We start from the raw sequence: 9,456 nt of genomic DNA, 5'->3' as shown, positions 1-9,456 counted from the left end.
TGCCACCAGAGTTCCTAGAGCCCAGAGTTTTTTGTAGGTGTGCTACAGAACATGGTTGTTGTCATGGATGGTAAGTGGATGTCTCTGTTGCTACAACAGAGTTAACCAACGGAACTGCCTGCCACTGGATTGTCACTAATTATGGATCTCTCTGTCTCTCTTCCTCTAGGGGAGGTCAGAAGCAGACGGCCCCTTCTGGGTGGTGGAACCCATCACATCAGCCATGCCCAGATTTGGTGCCTTCATCCCCCTCCTCCTCTTCATCTTCCCCGGGGCCTCCTCCCATTATCACACAGGCATGGAAAATGAATGCAAGAAGCACACAGCCTTCGTCCCAGGGCACAGCTTGGTAGGAAGGATCATCGATGTGACCACGATGGCCAGGAAGGGGGCTGATCTGGTGGACAGCAGCGACTGGAAGCATCCAAATGGCACCTGCACCCCGTGCTGGAACCAACTGCAGGGAGGGCAGTGGCAGAGGCTGACGCTGGCCGTGGTGGACTGGAGGGTCCGCGTCTCGTGCTGATGGAAGCTGAGTAGCTCGGTGCAGCAGTCGGCCATGGGCATGTTGGAGTTGGCGGAGTCCACGGTGCAGAACGACTGGAAGGTGGGGCTGGACGTGCCTGTGAAGCCCAAGGTTAATGTCCAGGTGGCGCTGGCCGGATCACATTCCAAACTGGCCAGTTTCCTGCCAGACCACACGCGGAAGGACAAATACAGCTTCATGAGCCATGAGGTCTCCTGCGGCTATTACAGGTGAGAGCCAGCCTGAGTCAGGAGGGCTCACCTGGAGATGGGATCACAGCAACACCACAAGGTGACACAGGGCCTTTCCCCTCTAGTGGGCTCTGGTTCCCATCCGGCCCCAGGACAGGAGACTAGCTGGTTTAGGGAAGCAGGGAATGAGACATGGGGCCTTTCTTCTGTAGGAGGCGCCAGTTCACATCTGGGCTGGCCAGCTATGGAGGATGTTCTTGTCCTGTGTGCCAGGACAGCCCAGAGGCCTGCAGTGGCCAGAGCATGGGCAGTCTGTCAGGGCTATCAAGCAGCCGGCAGTATCCCCACGAAGGTTGTGAGGTTTGGCAGACTGGGTGGTTGCTTTGATCCACCTGCTTATATCCTTACTTGTGGGTTAGCTGGGACCTTAGGATGCACAGCTAATGACCTCAGCTGACTCACCGGGATGAGCACACTTCTTCTCCTGTGTCCCTGACCAGGTTCCTGGTCAGCAAGATGCCCCCGCTCACCAGCCATTTCACTCTGGGCTGGAGAACCTCCCGGAGGAGTACGACAGAAAATCCAAGCTGGAGTACCAGCAGCTAATCAGCAACTATGGCACCCACTACATGTCCGAGCTACAGCTGGGGGGCCGGGCACGGGACGTGACGGCCGTGCGGGTCTGCAAAGCGGCAATGAGCAGCTTGTCTGACGACGAGATCAAGGACTGCTTGAGCATGGAGGCAGCCAAGAGTATCGGAATGGGCTCAGTCAAGGGTGGGCACAGCAAGTGCGAGGAGGAGAAGAAGGGGAAGGTCCAGGGGAGCTTCCATGAGACGTATCGAGAGCGCCATGTGGAGGTGGACGGAGAAAACAGCACGACTGACGTGATCTTTTCCAGGAGTGATACCAAGGTCTATTCAGCCTGGATGGAGAGCCTCAAAGGCAATCCTGGCCTGGTGTCCTATTCGCTGCACCCCATCCACATCCTGCTGGAGCAGGACGACCCCAAGCGGGAGGCGCTAAGGCGGGCAGTGAGTGAGTACATCCGTGAGAGGGCCCTGTGGAGGAATTGCACCCGAAGCTGCCCCCCAGGGACTCAACGCAGCGCCCATGACTCCTGCTCCTGCGTCTGCCCCGGGGATACCATGACCGACACCATGTGCTGCTCGCGGGAGCGCGGCCTGGGGAAGCTGGTGGTGACAGTGAAGACGGCCAGCGGCCTGTGGGGGGATTACTTTACTGCTACGGATGCCTTTGTCAAGGTCTTCTTTGAGAGAAGGGAGATCCGAACTGACACCATCTGGAACAACAACAGTCCCATCTGGTGCGTCCCCTTGGACTTCGGTACCGTCCGCATCACCAGCGCCAGCAAGATCCGCATAGAGGTCTGGGACGAGGACAACAAGTGGGACGATGACCTGCTGGGAAGCTGCGACATCCCGCTGGAGGCTGGGGGGCCCCACCAGAAGGATTGCTACCTGAACCACGGCCGCATCTGGTTCCAGTACAGCCTGCGCTGTGGGCCCCACCTCGGGGGCCGGACCTGCTTCGACTATGTCTCCCAGCCACCCCAGCTGGGAAGAGCCAAGGGGAAGGAGGTGGAGGCCTTCTGGTGAGCCCCATAGATAGGGGATCGGAGAGGGGCATGGGTGTGCATTGGTCAATAGCACCCCTGTCCCCCAGAGCATTTCCTAGTTCCCGCTCTACTGACACTACTGGTGGGTGCTCTGCACCCACTGGCAGCCCCCTGCACCCCCACCCCAGCTCCCTTCCACCTCTGCTCCGCCTCCTTCCCCTGAGCGCGCTGCGTCCCGCTTCTCCCCCCTCCCTCCCAGCGCTTGCCGCCGTGAAACAGGTGTTTCGCGCAGCAAACGCTGGGAGGGAGGGGGAACGCGGCGCACGCAGGGAAGAGGCGGGGCCAGGGCGGGGATTTGGGGAGGGGTCTAATGGGGAAGGGAGGGGGCGGAGTTGGGGCAGGGACTTTAGGGAAGGGGTTGGAATGGTGGCAGGGCAGGGGCGGGGAAGGGGTGGAGTCGGGGTGGGGCCGGGGGGGCGTAAGCACCCACCGGCGCCAGGTAAAGTTGGCGCCTATGGTCATGGCCCCCCTGTCTGGCACATGTAGCCCCTCAGACTCAAGCTGCAGCATCGGGCAGTGCTAGAGCCTCACATCTGAGTTTCTAGCGGCAGGAAGAGCGGTTCTGACCACAGGCTTCCCCCCGCCCCTCTCTGCAGCTGCACGGCGCTGGGGCAGGGATAGAGCACATGTGAGTCAGGGATGGGGGAGTGAGGGGAGATCCCAGAGCTCCCTGCCACACCCGCTGCCGCGCCAGTCAGAGCTGCCCCGCCGTCCAAGCCTGGGTCTTTCTCATCAGGAGAATTGTTTCTCTCTCCCAAATCTAGAACCCGGAGATATGAAATGTTTAATGTGTTAAGTTCTATCTATCTGTCCCCATAACATATTTACAGATCTATCTATCTCCATACACCCCCTTTCTATTTATGCATACACCCCCATACACCCCCCTCTATCTATCTGTCTCTCGATCTATCTCTATCTATCCCCATACACCCTCGTAACTATCTATCTATCCCCATACACCCCCCTCGATCCCCATCCACCTCCCTCTGTCTGTCTATCTATCTCTCTACCTATCCCCATACACCCTCGTAACTAGCTATCTATCCCCATACACTCCCCCACACTATCCCCATCCACCTCTCTCTCTGTCTGTCTGTCTGTCTATCTATCCCCATACACCCTCATATCTATCGATCTATCATCTTATATGACTCTGGCTTTGTCTACACTGCACTCTTGTGGGTAAAACTTCTGTCATGCAGAGGTGTGAAAAAAACACACACACACCCCGAATGACAGAAGTTTGATCAAGAAAAAGTTCTTGGTCAAAGAGATCTTCAACATCAGCCCCTGCGACCGACAAAGAGCATGTCAAGGGCATAGTCCTATCCCGAGAATCAGAGTACATGGCGGGGCAAAATACAAGGCTACATCATCCCATGGATCTGACCGGCGGCAGGATACCAGGCTAGAGGGGCCCATGGGTCTGATCAGGAGTGGCGGGGTAGGGGTAGGATACCAGGCGAGCTGAACTCGGGGGTGTGACACTGCACGCCATATTTGTCATCATAATATTATTATGATATGATTATGGCATAATTATGATGCATTTTGTACAAGATAGGTCATTTGAGGTATCATTTGAAAAGTTAGGATTTTCTGAATGTGATTATCCTATGTGTATGCATGTATCATTTTTGTATCTAAATTTAGGAATATTGGCTATATCTCTGTATTTCAATCATGCTGATTCTGCGTGACACCCACAACTAGACTTTCTGGTACAACAATGGCGAAGCCGGACTGTGGAACAGCTTAACCTTCCCGTGGGCATTTTGGCCAGCTTGTAAACAATGGCTGCTACAACAATGCAAGGGCATGTGATCGGAGCACATGTCTCTGGACTCCATCTTGGGATGTCAGTATTTTTCCACAAACTGGTCTGGGAACCAAGCTTTGAAACAAAGAGTTCCCACCCTAAGCTAAAGCTATATAAGGCAGAGAGTGACATCATCTGGTTCTTCACTCTCCACACAAGAAGACTCCTGGAAACACCTGAGAAACAAAGACTAAACTGGGGGAAGTGCTGGAGCCAGGCTAAAGGGATTTTTAGCCTGGGTATGTAAGACCTGGGGCTTCCAAGATGTAAAGCAAATGCAGCTGGCCCCTTAAGAACCTGCAGCCCCAATTGCAGCTCCTCCAGAACCTCCCACTGCCATTCGGGCTGCACTTTCCCCCCCCCACCTCTTCACATATTCATACTGTTTCCGTGGACCCAGGAAGTCAAAGTTTGTCCCAGTGTTTTTCCTGCCCCACCCCCTGCCTGTCTCCACGTTGTTCCCCTTATCTTCCATTGCCCCCCCCTTCTTCAACCGCCTTGCTTTGTGCGCCCATGCCCCCTCCCTAAGTGCTTGTGCCCCCTTTACATTGCCCCCACACACACTGTTCACTATCCCCCCATTGATATTGTAGTCTCTCTCTCCCCAGTGCAGCCGGAGGAGCCAGTATCCCTATCCCATGCTGCTGATCATGCCCCCCCCCGCCTCGATAGACCTTCCAACGCCCCACCCTCTTGGTATCCTTCCCCTCCCCTGTCCGTACCCTAGCGGGGACAAGTGGTTCACCTTTCCCTTCTCCCCTAACCATCCCTTCTCTCTCCTGCCTCGTGCCAAAATACTGGGGGAAACTGTGGGTTGGGCCCCTCACCTTGACCCGGTGGCCCCACCCCTGCCAAATCCCCCATCTCTCCCTGTGGCTAATCTCTTCACCACCACCACCGGCCCCTCTGCCTCCGCCCCTGATGGGGCGCTGCTGGACACGGATCCGGACTCCCCAGCTGCCATGGCCACGGCCCCCTCCAGTTTGCGGGGAGCCTCCTTGGCTGATAAAAAGGGCCAGGGGAAGAAAAAGGGCAAGAGCCCGCCCGCCTCCCGGGATGTCAAGAAGGCCTCACGCTAGTGGCGGGCGAGTTCCCTCTGGCTGCTCCGCTGGCTGGAGGTCTCCCCGGCTCCGGCTGCTGTTGCTGCTCGGGGTGGCCCTGCCGGCCTGCCCTCCGGGGGCCAGCGGCTGACCCCACCTCCATCTCTGGGGTCTCTCCTGGCTGGCTGCGGGTTGCTTGCTGCTGCTCCCTCGGAGCCGGCTGCTGTTACCATTCAGGAGGAGGACCCTGTTGGGGGAGCGCGCAGACGGGTGCTGGACACCGTGGAGGAGCTTCGTTGCTGAACTGAGTGACTTTCCTCTTTGCTCCTGGGGTGGTGGTAGCAACAGTTGTGGGGAGCGGGGGGAGTGGTGTGGGGCCCTCCCCCTGGCCCATCTGCTCCCACCTCCAGCACCCCCACTTACCATCTGGACCTGCTCTTCAGCCCTCCACACGGGGCAGGGATAGCTCAGGGGTTTGAGCATTGGCCTGCTAAACCCAGGGTGGTGAGTTCAATCCTTGAGGGGGCCATTTAGGGATCTGGGGCAAACACTGGGGACTGGTCCTGCTTTGAGCAGGGGGTTGGACTAGATGACCTCCTGAGGTCCCTTCCAACCCTGATAGTCTATGATATTCAGCTGTTTGTTTTGCCCTGCTTCTCCATCTGGGGTTGCTGGCAAGGACTTGTGCAAATGCTCGTGCCTTTTCCCCCTTCCCTACCCTGCTGCATTATAAAGTGAGCCCCCACCCCCACCCCCACCCCGTTTTGCTCACCCGCTTCCCTGCAGCATTTTGCCCCCTTGCCTGTTGTTGCCTGCCTCGCCCGCCCCTTGCTGCCCATTTTGCTTCCCGTCCCTCCTGTCGACTTGCCCCCTTAGGAGTTTTTGGTTACTTTCCCGGCCCTGCCCCACCCCCTGCGTGTTTGTGAGTTTGCCTGCCCCTCCCCAGCCCGTCAGTGTCTGTTGGTTTGCCTGTCCCGCCCTCAATCCTGTGGGTCCTCCCTGTGCTTTACCTGCCCCCACCCACATCCTGTTTCCAGTCCTGACCCTTTTCCCCCTTACCTTCCATTGCGCCCCCACTCAGTCCCCTTGCTTCGTGAGCCCATATCCTCTTCCTAAGCACTTCTTTCCCTTCTACGTTGCCCCCCTCTGTTCACTGCATGCCCACACCCACAGTGATATTGTACTCCCTGCCCTTCCCAGGGCATCCAGAGGAGGCAGCATCCCCACCCTGCCGGTGATTGTGCCCCACCCCCCTGCCTCAACTGGCCTCCCTGCGCCCCCTGCCCCCCATGGGCACCCGCCTGTCCTGCCTTCAGCCTAGTGGAGAGGAGTTAAGCCATCTCGATGTGACCAGTCCAGCAAGACGCTCCGCTAGCCGGCCGTCCTGGCCATGGACCACACCGGCGAGCACCCCTACGCGTGCCTGCCGTGTGACAAGACCTTCCTGGCCTCCTGGGATCTCAAGTGGCCCCAGCTGGTGCACTCGAGCGAGCGGCCCTTCCAGCACGGCTGCTGCAGAAAGAACTTTGTCGTCCCCTCCAGCCTCCACGAGCACGAGCAGAGGCACGGCGAGCAGTGGGGCGGGGTGGGGAGGGGGAGGAAGCCGGGGCGCTGTGGTACCACCAGCGGGGCAGCACCTGCAGGTAGGCCCCGGGGCACCCACCTGCGCCAAATATGGGGAGGCCCTCTCCTTGCCCTGCGACCTGCGGAAGCACAGGGAGCTCCACCTCATCCTGTGCCCCTTCCCGTACCCCGAGTGCAGCAAGGGCTTCTCTGACCGCGCCGGCCTGAGCCCCACTCCGCAGTCTAGGCACCGTGGCCCGGTGCATTGCTGTGGCCCCTCCTCTGTCTTTGAGGGTGGCTCTCTGCATCACTGGGGGCCCCCCCCCTCTTTTGGGGGCTTGGCTCTGTGCACCACTGGGGCCAATCCCCCCTCTTGGGGGGTGCAGCTCTGTGGGCCGCTGGGGCCCGCCCCTTCTGGGGGCTTGGCTCTTTGGTAACCCCCCCCACACACACACACTCAGGTTGGTGTGTCCCTCTGATCTCCCTGGGGCTCCTTGCTCTACTCAGCCCTCTCTATGGCTCTGTGCCCCCCAGGGCTCCTCCCCATCCTGAGTCCCTGGGGGGCATGTCTCTGAGCTCCTATGCTCCTCTTTCTCTGGGACATAGCTGTCTCCTCCCCTAGAGCCCCTCCCTCTTCTGGGTCCATGGGGGCGTGGCTCTGAGCTCCCAGGCTCCTCCCCTTCACTCTAAGGGCGTGGCTATCGGACACTCCCTCCAGGGGATGTAACTGTCTCATCCCCCGGTCCTCTCCCTTTCCTCAGCCCCCATGCGGGGGGCTGCTTTTTGTTCCCCAAGAGATGCAGGGCCTGTTCCCCAACTGAGGGTGGGCTCTACAATGAGCCGTCTCCTTCTCTTGTCCCTCTGCTCTCTCTGGGGAGGGCGGGGGAGATTTATGAAAGTAGCACAGCACATGGTTCAATGCCCCTCCCTCCCTGGGTGTGGCTGTATAGGCCCCACCCTTCACAGGGGGTGTGGCTGTACTGGCCCCTCCCTCCCCAGGGGGCGTGGCTCTGTGCTCCCAGGCCCCACCCCATCGGGCATGGCTGCCTCCGCCTGGTAATACACTGTCCTTATCCATGTAAGTGTGTGGGGGGGTGAGGGGGGCACTGCCCCCTGCTGGAGGGAATTGGAGCAGTCTGTGAGAGCAATTCCCAGAATCACAGAATATCAGGGTTGGAAGGGACCTCAGGAGACCATCTCGTGTAACTCCCTCCTCAAAGCAGGACCAATCCCCAATTTTTGCCCGAGATCCCTAAATGGCCCCCTCAAGGATTGAACTCACAACCCTGGGTTTAGCAGCCCAATGCTCAAACCAATTTATTGATTCCCTGCAGTGCAGTGGTGTGGGGGTGCAGCGGGGCTGGAAGGGATTGTCCGGCTGAGGGTTTCGAACTTAACAGTTAAGGGAAGCTCATGGTAACCCCTGCCCAAAGCTTCTTTCTAAACCAGCCTCGCGGTGATGCTGTGAAAGAAATATGAAAGCAACACCCCTTTTTGTCGCCGGGGGCTTGTGTGAATCCTCCCCTCCCAGAGACTGGATAGAACCAGATAGCCAGGAGTCCTGGCTCCCAGCCCCCTTACTCTAGCCTACTAGACCCCACTCCACTCTCAAAGCAGGGGCCAGAACCCAGGAGTCCTGTGCTGGAGGCTGGACCTGGGGTGGGCCGTTCCCTGAAATGGGCAAACCCACCCTCACCCCCCCCACCCCCACCAGCTGCCTGCCTAAGCCCCTCCCCTTCCTGAACCGTATGAGATATGGCTGTATGGTCCCATGCCCCATCCCCTTACTGAAGAAGTGTGGCTGTGTGATACCCTCATGGGATCATGATTCTCATGCCCTGGTGCTCCTCGCCCTTTCTGGGGCCCTTGCCAGAGGCTCCTTCTCTCCTGGGACCTATCTCTGCACTTCCAATCCCCTTGCCGTACCTTGAAGGGTGTGGCTGTCTCATCCCTGGGGCCCCTCCCCAGCCCTGGGAGTACGGCTCTGTGCTCCCAGGCAGGGGGGGACCCTGCGTCCAGACCGTTCCCCCCTCCCCAACTCTCCAGCATGGGCTGTCACTTACAATGCTTTGCCAGTGACAAGAAGCCAACCCCCCCCCCAGGCACTGAGGTCACTCTGCCAACAACAGGCAGGGAGACACCCAGCTCAATTGCACAAATGCTCTAATTAAAGAGACAGACATCAGCAAATCTCCCCAGCCTTGTACCCAGGAAATGTACCTTTTCACATGGCTCAAGACCTTCTCTTGAATAGTGCAAGTTCATTAATTAGTACACCACTTTGTCAAAGGAAAGTGGACATGCACCAGCCTTTCTAGCCTGAGCCGATTCCCCAAACCCTATATGCAAACTCACCGGTAAGGATAAAACATGAAACTTACACAGGCTGGATGGATTCCCTTCTCAGCCTGGGACCAGTCTCCTCAGTGCAAAGTCTTTGTCTTCCCAAGGATGTTGAGATGGGGGAGGAGAGAGGCCAAGTGGTGATGTCACTCGGAGTCTGGATTCTTCTTGATGGGCCACCAACATGGGTCCGGCCCAGCCTCATGTAAATGTGTCTTGTTTGTTGAACTTTTGTTGTCACTGTGGGCATTTCCCCCTTCCACATATCTCAGGAGCAAACACATTGCAACACTTGATAACCTCACCTACAATGTAGGACTCACCATTCAACA

The 9,456-nt window shown here is 58.0% G+C and overlaps 1 pseudogene; it reads left to right on the top strand.

Moving 5' to 3' along the window:
• The first annotated feature begins 223 nt into the window (after positions 1 to 223).
• LOC144266416 (perforin-1-like) lies at positions 224 to 2,336 on the top strand (annotated as a pseudogene).
• The last annotated feature ends 7,120 nt before the right edge of the window (positions 2,337 to 9,456 follow it).

The sequence above is a fragment of the Eretmochelys imbricata genome, chromosome 6 (assembly GCF_965152235.1).
Source record: "Eretmochelys imbricata isolate rEreImb1 chromosome 6, rEreImb1.hap1, whole genome shotgun sequence".
In the NCBI taxonomy this organism is placed as follows: Eukaryota; Metazoa; Chordata; order Testudines; family Cheloniidae; genus Eretmochelys; species Eretmochelys imbricata.
Note: the sequence above shows the minus strand (reverse complement) of the source record. Positions and strands in the feature narration are given on the sequence as shown.